The following is a 12,684-nucleotide window of genomic DNA, read 5'->3' on the forward strand; positions in this document are numbered from 1 at the left end:
AAACTTCACATTAATCAACATTGGTTTATTCTTGGTTATGAAAGAGTACAATCCATACACTTCCGCATCTGGTATCTCAGATTGCGTATCCGGATCCGCACTAGTCTGACGTGTCTGGATTGAGAACAGGTTGGCAGACAGGAAGCAAAGAGTAGGAGTAAATGGGTACTTTTCAGAATGGCAGGCAGTGACTAGTGGGGTACCGCAAGGTTCTGTGCTGTGGCCCCAGCTGTTTACATTGTACATGAATGGTTTAGACGAGGGGATTAAATGTAGTATCTCCAAATTTGCGGATGACACTAAGTTGGGTGGCAGTGTGAGCTGCGAGGAGGATGCTATGAGGCTGCAGAGTGACTTGGATAGGTTAGGTGAGTGGGCAAATGCGTGGCAGATGAAGTATAATGTGGATAAATGTGAGGTTATCCACTTTGGTGGTAAAAACAGAGAGACAGACTATTATCTGAATGGTGACAGATTAGGAAAAGGGGAGGTGCAACGAGACCTGGGTGTCATGGTACATCAGTCATAGTCATTGAAGGTTGGCATGCAGGTACAGCAGGTGGTTAAGAAAGCAAATGGCATGTTGGCCTTCATAGCGAGGGGATTTGAGTACAGGGGCAGGGAGGTGTTGCTACAGTTGTACAGAGCCTTGGTGAGGCCACACCTGGAGTATTGTGTACAGTTTTGGTCTCCTAACTTGAGGAAGGACATTCTTGCTATTGAGGGAGTGCAGCGAAGGTTCACCAGACTGATTCCCGGGATGGCGGGACTGACATATCAAGAAAGACTGGATCAACTGGGCTTGTATTCACTGGAGTTCAGAAGAATGAGAGGGGATCTCATAGAAGCGTTTAAAATTCTGACGGGTTTAGACAGATTAGATGCAGGAAGAATGCTCCCAATGTTGAGAAAGACCAGAACCAGGGGTCACAGTCTACGGATAAGGGGTAAGCCATTTAGGACTGAGATGAAGAGAAACTTCTTCACCCAGAGAGTGGTGAACCTGTGGAATTCTCTACCACAGAAAGTTGTTGAGGCCAATTCACTAAATATATTCAAAAAGGAGTTAGATGTAGTCCTTACTACTCGGGGGATCAAGGGGTATGGCGAGAAAGCAGGAATGGGGTACTGAAGTTGCATGTTCAGCCATGAACTCATTGAATGATGGTGCAGGCTCGAAGGGCCGAATGGCCTACTCCTGCACCTATTTTCTATGTTTCTATGTTTCTATGACTCTCATCCTCCACGTGGTGTGTCGCAGCTCGCTTGCTCATCTGCGGACACTTGCGCTGGAGATGCCCCACTCTCAGACAGGCTTTGCAACTATATTGCTTAAATCAGCACTGCTGGTGCCGATGATTTCCCCCACAACGCCAACACGGAGAAGTCGGATACATTCCCGCCGGCGGACTTTGGGCAGCCACAGGTTTCGCGAACACAGCCGGATAGGCCCTGCCATGTGCCGCTCTACCGAACGCCGAATCAATCACATTTACAGTATATGCCGAAGTTCGGTTCTTCACCGATATTTGCTTTAAACTCCTATCCGTCGTCATACATGATTGAGCGATGTGGGTGGCCCTTTTTAAATCCAACTCCTCCACCGGCAGAAGTTTGCGCAGGATCATCTTATGGTTGATACCGATAACAAAGAAGTCCCGCAGCATGTCTGCCAACACCGTCCCAAACTTGTATGGTCCCGCTAGACGTCTCAAGTCAGCAACGAATTCCGCCGCACTCTGGCCCTCCGATCGAACGTGTGTATAAAACCTGTATCTCGAGATGATGATGCCGTCATCTGGCTTGAGGTGCTCCCGTACCAATGTACACAACTCCTAGTACGTTTTCTCTGTTGGATCACTAGGCATGAGTAGATTCTTTATTAGTCTGTAGATCTTTGAACCGCACACAGTGAGGAACACGGCCCGGCTCCGATCTGCATCGTCGATCCCTTTCATTTTGTTGGCCATGAAGTAGTGGTTCAAATGACTCACAAAGTCTTCCCAATCTTCTCCCTCCATGAATCGTTCTAAAAATCCAATCGTGCTCATTTTGCAAACAAAGGTTCTTGTAAACTCATTGCCAAATGTTATGTATGCAATTTAGGTACAAACTGAGTATTGTTTAACTGAACAAGGTACAACCTTGTTCCTGCTTTATTCCGGCCCAAAGTGCCTGACTCACAAAATGGCTGGCCTTTTATACCAGAGCAGCACCATGTGCATGCTGCTCAGTGGCCTCCAACAATGACACCATCTGGTGGCTACAAACAGCATGTACATACATGACAGCAATAAAGGCCAACATTCCATTTGCCTTCCTAATTATTTGCTGTACCTGCATGCTAACGTTTTGCCTTCCATGAACAAGAACTTCCAGATCCCTCTGTACTGCAGCATTTTGTAGTTACTCTCCATTTAAATAATAATTTGCTTTTTTATTCTTCCTATCAAAGTGGATAACCTCACATTTTCCCACATTATACTCCATCTGCCAAATTTTTGCCCACTCACTTAACCTGTCTATATCCTTTTGCAGACTCTTTTCCTCCTCATAACTTGCTTTCCCACCTATCTTTGTAGCATCAGCAAATTTGGCTACATTACACTCAGTCCCTTCATCCAAGTCATTAACATAGATTGTAAATAGCTGAGGCCCCAGCACAGATCTCTGTGGCACCCCACTTGTTACAGTTTGCCAGCCTGAAAATGATCCATTTATCCCGACTCTTAGGGGTCGAAATATGGTTGCTAACGCCTGCTGATAACGACGGTGTTAGGTGTTAACTGGGAGTTAGGTGTTTCGGAGTGGCGTTGGGTGATGTTGACGCCTGGCGTGAAATTCGCTGGTCATTTTTTAAGGGAATTAAAACGTAATGTCCTGCTGGCTAACGCCATGGAAATCATGACATCAGTACGCGTATAACACCTCCTTGGTGCCTTTCTCACCATATTCACTTTTGCTGCCTCACTTTACATCTGGCATCAATAATGCCTGAAAAAGTTGGACTGCACAAGGTGGAGAAACGAATCCGGGGCGTTATTTAAAGGGAGTTGCAGCCAGGGCTCAGAGGTCGTGGTCAATGCTGCGTTTGATGCTCACACAGACAGGGTGTTGGTGTCGTATTGCTGTTGACTCATCAGATTTAGTACTGGTATCTCGGACACATTGTTGGGTTCCATATAGGGAAAATTTGAAAGTTGCATTTCGCTGTGACCTGTGCCAAGTGATGGGGGCAGTGATGGCATACCATGTCGTCCTGTGGCGACGACTTGAAAGGTTCTGTCTGCAGAAACAGCTTAGGCCAAATTTGGATCCTCTCCAGAGGGGAGACCCCAGATGGCGGGGCAGGAGGCCGTACAGACACAGGATTTGCCGTCTGCATTACTATTATCTTGAAATGTCCGAGAAGTAGTGCTTAAGAAGGTTGAGGTTCCGCAAGGAGGTGGTCACAGAATTTTGCAACTTTCTGCAGACATACCTGGCAGCTGACATCGGCACTAGGACCTCGCTGTCAGTGGCAGTGAAAGTGACAGTAGCACTGAACTTCTATGCTAATGGTTCCTTCCCATCTCCTGTCGGCGATATATGCAACATCTCGCAGTTTGCAGTACATTGCTGCATTCGCCAGGTGACCGACGCTCTCTACGGCAAACAATTGGACGACATCAAGTTCAGCATGTCAAGGGTAGACCAGGATGAGCACACCCATGGCTTTGCCAGGCTAGCGGGCTTCCCCAGGGCTCAGGGAGCCACTGATTGTATGCATATGGCATTGAAGGCCCCGCCCCTCAAAGGAGAGATCTTTTGGAATTGCAAAGGATTCCACTCCCACAACGTACAGCTGGTCTGCGATCACAGGCAAATGATCCTCGCTATCAATGTCCGATATCCTGGCAGCTGCCACGATGTTTTCATCCTGTGGGATACCATCACATGAAGGCCATGGCTGGCTCCTGGGTGACAAAGGATATGGTGTGGCCTCCTGGCTGACGACACCCCTCCACAATCCCACCACCCCTGCTGAGCAATGCTACAACAGCAGCCAAACCACAATCCGGTCCATTATCGAGCAAACTATCGGGGTTCTGAAGCAGCATTTCCACTGCCTTCACTGACCGAGATGAGGAGAAACTTCTTCATTCAGAGAATTGTGAACCTGTGGAATTCTCTACCACAGAAAGTTGTTGAGGCCAGTTCGTTGGATATATTCAAAAGGGAGTTAGGTGTGGCCCTTACAGATAAAAGGATCAAGGGGTATGGAGTAGAAAGCAGGAATGGGGTACTGAAGTTGCATGATCAGCCATGATCATATTGAATGGTGGTGCAGGCTCGAAGGGCTGAATAGCACCTATTTTCTATGTTTCTATGCTCTGGAGGGGCATTCCAGTACTCACCTGATAGAGTCTCCATGTTCACTGTTGTTTGCTGCATGCTGCACAACCTGGCCATTATGAGGGGCCAGCCATTATCACCAGGGATGGATGATCCACCTCAGGAGGAGGACAACGATGAGGAGGACGACTAGGAGCTTCAGCCAAGGAGGAGGCAGCCTGACACTGCTGCGGCTGGAAAGGCTGCTCTTCAGAGACATATCTCTCATCAATTCCAATGAATGACTCGATGTGTCGAATGGCCAGCCTATACACGTGGGCATCAACTCAACACATCGCTACACACTCTGCAGATGGTATGTTTTGGCTCAATCTGGGGAGAGGATAGGGCCATTGGCTCAGGGGCGGTCTCCCTCTCTGTTGGGATGTGGGGAGAATCTTTAATAATCGCTGCATAATCATGTGAACAATCAAAACTTGGTTGATTGCAAACATAAATCAGCTGTGCTGAAAACAACTACAAGACAACAATTTCATCCCCAAAATATCAACCTACCCACAAAACCCCTTCAAACATTCTCATGGACATCCAAGTGCAACTATTGACATCAGTTCATTTTGTAACAAGGTAACCATCTCTGGCAACTACCAAACAAGTTTTGCATAGTTCATCCAAGTGCAACAATTTACATGAGCTCACATTGCAACAAGCAAGTGTTTGGTGGGTCATACAAGAGCAACTAGTTTTAAAAGCTCATATCTTCACAAGGTCAGCATATGTGGCCACCTTCCCAAAGGTCTTTACTCTGTCTTAGAAAGGGCTTTACCACCCCTTCTTTTCTCCCCCCTCCCACGCCTACTGCTCCTCCGCAATGGGGTCTCAGGGCCTTCAGCGAGGCTGGCAGTCGGTTGCTGACTTGGAGCTGCAGCCACACATGATGGCCTAGCAGGACGTCCCCGACCAGCTCGGGCCCTGGAAGGCCCGGCTGCGGACTGCAACGGCTCAGCATGGCTGGAAACACTCTGTTGTGGATGGGGTGCAGAGAGCGGCAGCTATGAAGGTAGAATGATGTCGTCCTGAGAAACGACATTACGGTCCAATTGGCCCAACAGGCTGAGACTCCCCCGGGGCAGAACATCATCATCTGCAGAAATCTGGGTGAGGCCAGAATCCTGCAGTGGGTTCAGCAAGGTTAGGTCCCCATTGAACTGATGGGGCCCCAGATCGGATGGCAGCGGTCAGTGCGTCCGTTGGATCTATTTGCCTCTGCATCAAGATTGTCTGTGACTACAGTACACCAGAGAGCTGACTCAGGACACCACGCACTGATGACATTTGCGTATGGAGGCCTACAATAGCATTGGTCTGGTGCTCAATGGCCACTGCAACATCAGCCCTTGCCTGTGGCACCATGTCTGGGATCCCATGGTCACTGTTTGCATCCAGCATCCATTGGTATCTCCCAAGGATGGGTTCAGTGGGCTGCTAAGAGGCATGAGCAATAGTTGAGGTGGACTCCTCCATCCTCACAGCAAGTGCATCGTGACTCTGTGGCACCCTTGCTGGTGCACCCAGCAGATCGCTGTGCAACTGCAGGGATTGTCTTATGACAACCTCTAGGTCGGTCTCATCGTCAGAGTGCTGCTGAGCATCACTCAGGCGATCACTCACCCTCCGGGGAGCTGGCCCTCGGCCTTCCCCTCCCCTGTGACGTTACATAAGAACATAAGAACATAAGAAATAGGAACAGGAGTAGGCCATATGGCCCCTCGAGCCTGCTCCGCCATTCAATAAAATCATGGTTGATCTGATCATGGACTCAGCTCCACTTCTCCGCCCGCTCCCCATAACCCCTTATCCCCTTATCTTTCAAGAAACTGTCGATTTCTGTCTTAAATTTATTCAATGTCCCAGCTTCCACAGCTCTCTGAGGCAGTGAATTCCACAGATTTACAACACACTGAGAGAAGAAATTCCTCCTCATCTCTGTTTTAAATGGGCGGCCCCTTGTTCTAAGATCATGCCCTCTAGTTCTAGTCTCCCCCATCAGTGGAAACATACTCTCTGCATCCACCTTATCGAGCCCCCTCATAATCTTATACGTTTCGATAAGATCATCTCTCATTCTTCTGAATTCCAATGAGTAGAGGCCCAACCTATTCAACCTTTCCTCATAAGTCAACCCCCTCATCCCCGGAATCAACCTAGTGAACCTTCTGGAGCATCACCCACCTCCATCTCCCCGATCATCCCTTCATCAGCAGCGCTGCTGGCCCCGCTCTCTGATGGTGCAGCCTCCTGCGTGAGGTCGAAGGAGGTGTCATCCTCCTGCCCCTCCTCGTCCTCTTCGTCGTCGCCACCATCTGCTCCCATGGAAGGTGCCCGAGAAGGCCCTGGTGGATCTGGTTGATCATCAGAAAGCACAAACACAGAAGAGCGGTTACCTGCAGGGGAAGGGGCCATGAGTGGGAAAGACATTTGTGATTGCCAGTCTCATGGAAATAGCTGCACGATGATGGTGTGAGGGCCAAGTGTCCTGCAGATCGCTGCAAAGGAACTCAACATACCGTCACTGTCCCGAGGTGGGGTCGGCCGCACCCACCACCATTGCATCAACTTGAACGCCCATCAGGGCAGCTATCCATTCCTCCAATGGAGTGAGCACTTGGAGGTCTCTCTCCCCTCCACCAGTCCGCATTTGCTCCCGCCAGCTGTGTGCGAGCTTCGCTGGTAACATTAAAGAGAATGTTGGAGTTAGAGGCCTTCCATCAGTGTGTCCCAAGTGCCTTACATACGTTATTAGATGCTTCTCTATGACAGTCTTCACAGTTCGATGGAACTACCATTTGCTGATTGGACTTGCTGTGGCAATGGTGGGATTAGGGTGCCAGGACCTAACAGTAATGGGGAGGCTTCTGTCTTCGAGATGCATATAGAGACTGAGGAGTCAACAACATGAGGGGTGGTCTGCAGAATTGCTTAGCAAGGTTTACAGCGCATGCAAGCCCTTGCAGTGGGTGAGGCTCCAGATGGGAACTTTGACTGTGGCCTCACCCACTTAAAGCATGGATTCCGAAACTCATATTGAGGTCAGAGCATAGCATGTTGAAGTTTGAAATTAAAAATACTCACCCTCGTTAGCCACATCAGGTCGTTCCACTTATTATGACATTGTATCGATGTCCTTGGCACCGTGTCACTCGCAGATACTTAATCTGCTATCTCCCTCAATAGCCTTTAATACATTTGGGGTTGGGGTCTCCTCCCAGTCTCTGTCCTCAGCACCTAGCAACACCTCTCCAGAGCATTAAGGAGTGCATCCAGTGCACCGTCCGTGAACCGGTAGGCACGTTGATGAGCTGCTACTGCAAGGTCTGCCATGCTCAGCGTCTGAGTGAGTGCATAGGAAGCGAATATACCCATGAGGCAATGAGGCTCCCAATCAATGGCTCAATTCAAACCAGGTGGCGCCATATGTCTGTGGCGCAGCTCCAAATGCTGCCTAAGTCCCAAATATTGAGCCCACTTAGCGCAGCATAGCGCATCCAGGTAAGTGTGCAACACCATGATTTTACTCTGCTATCCATTCTTTAGGCGGCAACACTGAATTTCACATTAGGGGACCGTGCCTAAAGCAAGATGTTAAAAATTTCTCTCAGCCGGTGACACCCGCCTTAAAAATGGCGGTATCGAATTTTGACCTTTTAGTTTTCTGTTAGTTAGCCAATCCTCTATCCATGCTAATATATTACCCCCAATACCATCTCCTGTCTTGTATAGTAACCTTTTATGTGGCACCATTTTGAATGCCTTTTGGATATCCAAATACACTACATCTACTGGTTCCCCTTTATCCATCCTGCTTGATACATCCTCAAAGAACTCTAATAAATTTGTCAAACACGACGTTCCTTTCATAAAACCATGTTGACTCTGCTTGATTGTATTATGATTTTCTAAATGTCCTGCTATTATTTCCTTAATAATGAATTCCAGCATTTTCCCCGATGACAGATATTAGGCTATCTGGCATATAGTTTTCTGTTTTCTGTCTCTCTCCTTTCTTGAATAGGGGCGTTACATTTGCGTTTTTCCAATCCGCTGGGACCTTTCCAGAATCTAGGGAATTTTGGAAGATTAAACCAATGCATCCACTATCTCTGCAGCCACTTCTTTTAAGACCCAAGGATGCAGGCCAACAGGTCCAGGGGACTTGTCAACCCTTAGTGCCATTAGTTTGCCTAGAACCTTTTCTCTAATGATACTAATTGTTTTAATTTCCTCTCTCCCTTTTGCCCATTGATTTTCCACTATAATTGGATGCTTTTAATGTCTTCTACCTTGAAGACAGATACAAAATATTTGTTCAAAGTCTCTGCCATGTCCTTGTTTCCCATTGTTAATTCCCTAGTCTCATCCTCTAAGGGACCAACATTTAATTTAGCTACTCTCTTCCTTTTTATATACTTGTAGAAGCTCTTACTGTCTCTTTTTATATTTCTTGTTAGCTTACTCTCAATCTATTTTCTTTCTTTTGGTTTCTCTGGAACACTAATTATAGCTTCAAATTGATTGTGGAAATGTTTTGTTCTTGTTCTCTGAAGAAAGTTCCATTAAAGTATTCCAGTATGTATAGGAAACACAGATAATATTTTCCTTAGAATGAACTTGGTATTACTCTTGGCAGTAAATCTACTATCCAATTTTTTTGAGTCCTCTCTGTTTTATGGCATTAACTACTGTCAGGTAAAATTACTTCCCCAGTATTACTGGTAGCGATGCCTTGCCAATAATTGGCTGAATAGGGACAGGGGTGGTGTATTTTTTGATGTCTGCTGATTTTCCAGTTTCTCAACATCAAATGTGATTGCAGTGAAAATACTTTTGACAGATCAGCCCATCTCTGGTTAAGCAGTGGTCATGAGAGAGGCGCAACTGAAATGAATATCCAGTGGCATGTAAATAGCTCTCGACCACAATCCTCAGATAAGAGAAAATACTGGAAACACATAGCAGGTCAGTTAGCATCTGTGGAAGGAACAGGCAGGTTAATGTTTCGCTATTGTATGACTAGTCTTCACTCAAAATTTTCTCACCACAGATCTTGACTGGCTTGTTAGGCCTTTCCAGCATTTCCTGTTTTTGCTACCACTTCGCAGCATTTTGCTTCTCACCAGCAATCCTCAGGTCCCTGGTTGCATAAGCTATTCCTGGCTGTGCTGAAGGTTAAACAAAGGTCTGGCCTGTAATTAAAGCAAGTTCATTACCCATTTATAGTCAATGGGCAGAAAATCTGGCTCATAGATGTCTCATTAAAAGAGAACATATCAAGCTTTGATTTTTGTTTAGTAAATCAAAACTCCTTACTGAGCCTCAATCTTGATATATTTAGAATGAAGTAAACTATAGAGAATTACAAAGCAAGAGTTTTAAAGGCTATTGAAAATAAGAATATATTCAATATTTTGGGTTTAAACACTTGATCACCTTCCAGCCCCTCTCAGCCGCTCCTTTTCTTTTGTGTTATTTGTTTTACGCCTAAATTCCTTGACTGCTCTGTAGCCGCAAATAGTTTGAAGGGTCAAAACTATTTTCACTGCGTTTACAATTACAGTGCCCCATCATTACAGTGAAATGCTAACTGCTGTTACTTTGTGGTTTATAAGAGGATCTGTACCCACTTGACACATTGTCAGATGTTGGCTATTTCTAACGTTTCAAGTGCTGAGTTTACCACAAAGAAAACATTATAATAATACATGGTGTAATGTCTCCTCCTTTATCAATCAGTATGGGATTATCCATCATAGCTGACAACTTCTAGATAGAACAACATTTATTGTTGCATTTCATAGAATTATCTTAATCCCTTAACTCACCGTTGCTTGATAACTGCACTGTCAACTATGTGTCATCCACAGTTGCATGTTTTTGCTTCAAGATTTTTCTGATATTTCTTGAAACTTAACTGGTAGGGGCCGAAATTTCCTCTTCCCATGAGGCCTGCTACTGCTGGAAATCGGAGGCCACACAGCGGAGTGGAATGGTCACAGATTTTTCGCGGAAAGGATGTCATTTTGAAAATTGCCCTCCTGCGGTATCCTGCCGGTGACCCACTACCCCCACTACCGCTCCGCTGCTGCCGATCCGTCTTAAATGCGTCATCAGAACGCCCATCGCCGCTGTTCCTCTCCCGAACACGAAATTCTGCACTGAAAGTCTTGTTCCCGCCGTTCGGTGCCACTGCCAGCTTTTCCTGCCGGTGCACTGTGCTTGCGGTGCTCGTAAAATGGCAGTGCGGCTGCTATTAAAGGGGAAGACCTACTGCTGCGGTCACGATCTTATTTTTTTTTTCAGCTGTCTTCCAGGTCGGGCTGACAATTATATCGTTGGGTTCGGCCGGGCCGCCAACAGGTAGCCTGGCACCCTGTCTTGGGTGCCAGGCTGCTGGCCCGGCCGAAATCCTCCCCGGTGGCCCAGTGGACCTAACTTAAATAATCTTTTTTTTTTTTTTGAAATTCGTAGCCAATCGTTCCAATTCTTTGTCAAATCACAAACGCCAGAGGTCACCTTGCACACACCAAGGATCACTCTGCGCCAATGCTCTTAGCCAAAAGGCCTAGAGCCACTGCACCGTTCCTGGAAGTACTGCAATACCAGGTTCGTGCCATGGAGATGGATGGGTCAGGTCCCCCACACACCTCCGTGGAGGTGGATGGGTCAAGCCACCCCACCCACCTCCTGTTTCCAAAAAAGCAAGCATATACCTTCCGGAGGTCATGGTGGCTACTCCCCTGTCAGGTCAGTTACGCATGATCTTAGCCAAAAGGCCGAGAAGCGATAATCGCAGAGCTCGCAGCGGTTCTCCCCTTTAAGTGAAGAGGAGTGACGTGGTGACGGGCTGTGTGATGATATCATCAGTGCTACACTGATGAGTGACAGCGGCGGACTTCTCCGCCCCTCTACTTATTGAACTTCCGCTCTCCGCCCTTCTGCCCCCATTATGACCGACTTCCGGGCCGCTCGAAAAAAAAAGCCAAAGAGCGGAATTTCGTGCAAGAGGCCACCACATCTACCACGGCGGTGAAAACAGTCGAAACACGGTGGGAGTGTGGGGGGAAATTTCAGCCCCTTACTACCTTAAGTATAAGTGAAAGACTGAAGTTCTGTGGTGAGTGATTTCTCTTGGTGTCTATACCATTTAGGAGCTTCAGTCGGAAGCCCGGCTGATTTTAACGGCTAGGCCTCATTTGAATACCGCTGGACAGCTGCTCGCCTATTTTGGACAGAAAGCAATAACTGGCCTGCGAGGAGGGATGAAGATCGGGTGGCCCAAAGTCCGTACACCAGTGATGGCCGCAGGCATTAAGGTAGGTCACAGGAGAGGAGCAGCTGTGAGGGTCTCATGGCTTGGGGTGAGTGGGTGAGGGGTAGATGGGGAGACCCTGGGACAAAGAGGCTCAGACCTTCCTTATGGGACCCAGAGGAGCATTCCTGTTCTTTCCAGCCCCAATAAAGAGGGTTTTTTCACTTAGCTGCAGCGACCTTATCGGCCTCCCAATAGCTTCACCTGGTGGGGTGGCCATGGTGGCTCTCGCTCAGGAGCGGGTTCAATTGCCATTGGGGGCCCTGTACATCATGGCACCCCCACTTGCATTTATTAAGGAAGCTCCTGCTGGAGTCCAGTGGGAGCGTCGGTCCGTCATCAGAACTGGCAGCATTAAAATGTGAGCTCGACAGGAACGGTTCGGGAAATGGAGCTGCTCCATTTTAACTGTTCCCCCGCTTTTCCACCGATCGGGAAGAGTTAAAGTCACCCAGTTAAATTCCCAATGATCCCAGACGTCATACACTGGTGGTCAATCTGTTTATCTTGTGGCACTTTCTCTAAATATTTACAAAAGTTTAATTGGATAATTTTGCATTAATGAGGGCAGGATCTTTGGGAGACAATTTAGAATTGTAAACACTTCTTTCAAATGCTGCCACTGGGGCTAAATTTCTATGAGAATTTTTATATTAAAATGCTGCATGCTGGTTATCTTTAAATATACTTTACTTCACATTTGATAGATTTGAAAAGTTATGGAAAAAATAAGTCACTTTTGAGTGTACCTTTATTCCGTAGAACAAACCGATGATTCCAAAAGCTACATGAATGAACACTCTGCCCTTCAGAAATTAACTCTCCACTCCCTTTCACAGATGACTAAAGTGCAAACTGATGATAAGGTAAGGAATGTTACAAGAGACCAGTGTTCAACCAAATAGAACTTTATACACAGTCTATTGAATACAGAGAAAGAAAAACAAATTTACTTGGCAAGCTACTCATTCTACATGATTGCT

At 46.9% G+C, this 12,684-nt stretch overlaps 1 pseudogene; it reads right to left on the reverse strand.

Annotated features, from left to right (window-relative positions):
• Nucleotides 1–10,958: 10,958 nt before the first annotated feature.
• On the reverse strand, nt 10,959–11,177 carry LOC139264877 (U2 spliceosomal RNA; annotated as a pseudogene).
• Nucleotides 11,178–12,684: the final 1,507 nt, after the last annotated feature.

This window comes from Pristiophorus japonicus, chromosome 5, assembly GCF_044704955.1.
Source record: "Pristiophorus japonicus isolate sPriJap1 chromosome 5, sPriJap1.hap1, whole genome shotgun sequence".
Lineage (NCBI taxonomy): Eukaryota > Metazoa > Chordata > Chondrichthyes > Pristiophoridae > Pristiophorus > Pristiophorus japonicus.